Here is a 4,640-nt window from a genome sequence, read left to right as displayed (position 1 = left end):
CTGATCAATCTGCAGGAGCAAATGTGCCTTGTTGCATTTCAGTTCACCTTTACTTCTTATACTTCAAGCAAAATACAAAACAACCAAACACAAGATAAATCTACCATCTGAACGGTCTTTTCTTTTTAGCCAGCACACATAGCTTTAGGAAAGAGTAACCAGGTGAAGCTAATGTTCAAAGTCAGGGGGAATTAATTCTGTGTTACCATTCAGCCCTATTTAAGATTGGTCTGTTGCCTTTCAAGGCATGTGCTAGGAATTCTCCACTGGTTGTGGGTTGGATGCTGTTTGGTAGGTGGTTTGTAGTAGGCTGGTAAATGTGGTTGGTGAGTAGTTGGTCTCTCTATTTGGGTTCCTGCGCTTTAAGTGATATTTGATTATAGTGAGATAAAATGGAGCTTGCCATCTGCTTCTGGAAGTGGTTGTTAATCTGCCCCTGAGAAGGAAGTGCTGTTTGAAATAATTGTATGTCTATGTTGCTCTCTTCCGCCTTCTTCCCCTCCTTGCCAAAGATGCTGTTACTAAGTCAAATGTGGTCCTCAGATGCTAGTAATCTTATTCTTTAGCATTGTTTGCAAAACATAACTTGAGTCAAGCTTTGGCTTCCAGCTAACAATATTCCTTATTGCATGTACTAGAAAAAGGAGCATTTTTGTAATGGCTACAGTTGATATCATGACTCTATTAAGGTGAAACAGCTAGTGCCTGTTTTATTTATCTTGGGCCATGAAAATTTCCTTTCAATCAACATCTAACTTCTAGCTATGAAAACTAAAGGATAGGCAAATATTACTCAGTTTACTATTGGAGTACTACAGTATAAGAAAAAAGAGGGCTGGAAGGGACCTCAGGAAGCCATCTAGTTGAACCCCTGCTCAAAGAGGGATCTTTCCTAACTACATCCTACCTAAAGCTTTATATATCCAGGTCTTCTCCTTTAAGGATGGAGATCCCCGCCCAACTTATTCTAGTGCTGTGGTATCTTTCTGGTGAGTTTGGGGGTTTTTTTTCCCCTTATAGCTAACCTAAACTTCCCTTGCTGCAACCTGAGCCCATTGCTCCTTGTCCTGTCATCTGCCCCCACTGAGAACAATTCAGCTCCATCCTCTTTGCAACCACCCTGCAGGTAGTTGAAGGCTGCTATTAAATCCCCTCTCAGTCTTCTTTTCTCCAGACTAAATAACCGCAGTTGCCTCAGCCCTCTAAGCATTTTCATTGCCCTCCACTAGTAAGTATTAAACACTATGGTGGAGTATCATTCTGAGACAGGATGGTAGGGTTGAACTGGGTTGTGGATTCAGTAGTTGCCAGCAATGATTTACCAAGACTTGGAAAGCTTTTCACTTGATTCCTTATTCAAAACCAAGTCCAAAACCCTAATCTAAATTGCACTGAACTTCCAAAGTGGTTTTTAAAAAAAAAAAAAAAAAAAAAAAAGGTAAAATGCAGCTTCCAGTTTTGGGTTCCTGCCTACCAATTCGTCCTCCTTGGGGTCCCTCTGTTTCCTTGTTCCTGATCTCCTTTGTCCATAGAACCTGAGACTAGAATAAGGAGGATCATGTACAAATAATAGTAATATTTAAAGTCATCCCAAGTTCCCCATGTCTGTGAATCCAAACAGACTTGCACTTTGGATTCTTCCCACCAAGTTTGGTTCTGAAAACCTCATTTGTCTGAAACACTACGAATTCCATTCCAGATAATCCATGTTTGGACCTCTAGCAACTCCAGAGCACCTGCTGTGCCCTACTAGGGCAGCAACCCTCCCCAGAGACGGCTAGGAGCTAGTGTTGAAACGTGTGTGTGTGTGTGTGTGTGTGTGTGTGTGTTAATTAATCTCTAATATCTCTGCAGGTGGGATGCTTGTTGCTGGTTACTAGGATACTCTTAACAGCAGAATTTGGCTGCCCTGCCTACCTCTTTCATCAGTAAGGACTTATTACCTGCTACTGGGGGAGGGAAGGACTTTGAAGGCACTCAGACAGTAGGAGCCCTGCTAGAAAGCTTAGATCTTCACCATGGGAAATGCAGTCACTGGTGAGGCCATTGCACAGGTGGCACAAGACAAGGAGCCTGCTCTACATATAATAGAAGAGACCGAAGTGGATCAGTCATCTCTGCAATGTGAGCCAGAGCCTGCAGTCCAGATGATGGAGCAGACCAGAGAGGCATTGCAGGAGATGGAGAGGGTCCACACTCCTGAGACACCTGCAGGGATGGCAAACAAATCTATCCCACAGGGGATGCAGGGCAGAGAGCCTGCTACCCAAAACATGCCAGGGAATCCTGATGTGATGCACGCTGTTGAGCCAGAGGCAGAGGTACACATGACTGCTGATGCCCAGCCTGCTGGAGGGATGGCACTGTCCCAAGAGCCAGCTGCCCAACCTGCTCCTCCTGCCCAGACCACAGAAGTGGCTGAAGAGGCTGAGCATGCTCTTCAGACTGCATGGGCCATGGAAACACAGGCTGAGCAAAACACTGGTGAGGGCCAGATAAGAGAAGAAAGCTCCTTTATCCCATGGCCTTGCAAGTGTCTCTACAGGATGCTCTGCCGGCTGTACAAGAAGCTGAAGCCCATCCTGCTGCAGTGACAAACTCAACCCCTGACCAGCGTAGATCCAAGGTGAGACGGAGATCTAGTGTAAGAGCCCCCACATTATTCTGCTGAAACCCAGACCGCCCTGCTGCCTTGGTAGGAGCTGATGCTCGGGTGACCCAGCATCTGTCCCTTCCCATAGCAAGAGCAATAAAAAGACTGAAGCTGAGCTGTCCCTTCCTTTCTTTCTCTCTAAATTCAGGCTGCTGCATTCATGTTGAAGCCTACCCTGATGTTGAAATGCTGATTCTACAAGACCCAGCAAAATCCCAGTCCCCTTTCTGCTGCAAAACACTGGTGTGCCTGCTGGAGTAATAGGCTCCTCCCAGAAGTGACTGGAGCCCTTGACCCACCCAGTAAGCAGGCAGGGTGCCCAGCTGTCTGTGCAGACCACAGACTGACATGACCTCACAAGTCATCTCTGCCGGTCTGAATTCAGTCTGCTGCCTCTGATCCAAGGGCCTGGAGGAGCTGAGTGCTGTCACCAGTAGAGAAATGCATCCTGGAGCTAACTGGATCTCTGAATGCTGCTGTATCCAACACTGATGTCTCCTGAAATAAGGCTGGAGCATATCTGAGAGTGGGTATGGGAGAGGCAATGCTGCCTGCAGGCAACACTGGAGGTTGCATCAGTCCTGGAGGCCATTGCAAGACTGGCTTGATCTAGATCTACCCCAGTGCCAGTGTAAACACCCCTTCTCATGCTGTTTAAAAGCAACAGGTGTGACTATGCCAAGTGTCCCCAAGCCACATCTAAGCTTAAGGGTTCCTCAAAAGTAACTGCTTTTTCTCTGCATCTCAATGCTTTGTATAATACTACCTGCTCCTGTGTCCCCATACCCCACTTCTTTCCCCTCTACTGCTTGGCAAGCCTAGATCCATTTAAGTCTTGTATTTTTGCTTGTTAACGAAAGTTTCTTCAACTATGAAGTTGTAACAGCTGTCCTCATAACCCAACTGGCATACAGAAATCATGAATGATGGTGATCTTATGGGTACTGGTGAACTATGTAAACCTCTGCTATCTGACCTGATATGTTTTAGTACTGTCAATGTCAATAAAATGGCTTTAGCTGATCTTATCTTGATCTGTCTCTCTCTAAGCCTAGTGCAGAAGAGTATGGAGGATGACCAAAGTCTCCTGTATGTCTTAAAGCAGTGTTTGTGCCCATGTTTGCTTTCATTTGCTTAGAAGAAACCAACTGCTGTGTTTTACCTTGGGTCTGTACATGTTACAAAAGACCTGACTCTGATCCTCCTCCATAGCGTTCTCTCACACCAAGCTGGAGAACACTTTTTTTTTGTGAATCTCCTCCAACTAAATGTGCGCTCACTGCATCAGCCAAAAGCTGAGCACAGATGCTGGGTCTGGCCAAAGGTATAAATGCACTGTGACACCAGAAGAGCCAGATGGTCTTTCTAAGTGTTTCCTGCCAAAGAAACTAGCCAGCAGCTGGAACGGCTCCATGAGGAAGCATGCCATTCAGCCTGGCTCCTTGACCAGTTAAGCACTTTCTCCATAGCTGAAAAACACATGGCTCCTAACTAGGTATCCTGCTCCAGCCTGACGAGTGTCTACATGTAGTTCATGAAGAGAAGAGGTACAACCAGACTTGTCCATACTACTCCTCCTCTTCTCCCAATAAAGCATTTTGTGTTTAACTATAGCTTTTAAATCAGAAGCATAAGCAAGATAGAGCCAAGCTTTTCCACAGATGACTTCCTGAGTTGGGTGAGAAACAGTCTGAGGGACAGGGACCTTATGCGTGAAATGAAAGCTCGGAGGAAAACACAAATCAATTTGGCTGAGACCTAAACAAAGTGTTCTCTGGCAGAACCGAAACAAGGGTCTTGTGAGTTAAGTGAAGACAACCTGTTTGATCCAAAAAAGAGATGGTTTGTTGAGGGAAGTCTAACTTTATTTATGTGTGTGTGTGTACACATTAAACTGAGTTTAACTCTTAAATGACTGCCTTAAAAAATTATTCATGTTGCAAAAATGATAAAACACACTACAGATCTATTTGATCGTGTCCATTAA

The 4,640-nt window shown here is 45.1% G+C and overlaps 1 long non-coding RNA gene across 3 annotated transcripts; it reads left to right on the top strand.

Moving 5' to 3' along the window:
- The first annotated feature begins 228 nt into the window (after positions 1 to 228).
- Positions 229 to 3,676, top strand: LOC109283124 (uncharacterized). 3 transcript variants are annotated; one of them, XR_002090186.2, is made up of 3 exons: positions 239 to 326; positions 1,855 to 2,626; positions 2,802 to 3,676. It is a non-coding gene; the product is annotated as an uncharacterized LOC109283124 (long non-coding RNA). The 3 variants fall into 3 exon arrangements; XR_009457851.1 differs by having other exon boundaries at positions 229 to 326; positions 1,855 to 3,676; XR_009457852.1 differs by having other exon boundaries at positions 255 to 291; positions 1,855 to 3,676.
- The last annotated feature ends 964 nt before the right edge of the window (positions 3,677 to 4,640 follow it).

Source organism: Alligator mississippiensis, chromosome 16, assembly GCF_030867095.1.
Source record: "Alligator mississippiensis isolate rAllMis1 chromosome 16, rAllMis1, whole genome shotgun sequence".
NCBI lineage: Eukaryota > Metazoa > Chordata > Crocodylia > Alligatoridae > Alligator > Alligator mississippiensis.
This window is presented reverse-complemented; position numbering and strand designations above follow the sequence as displayed.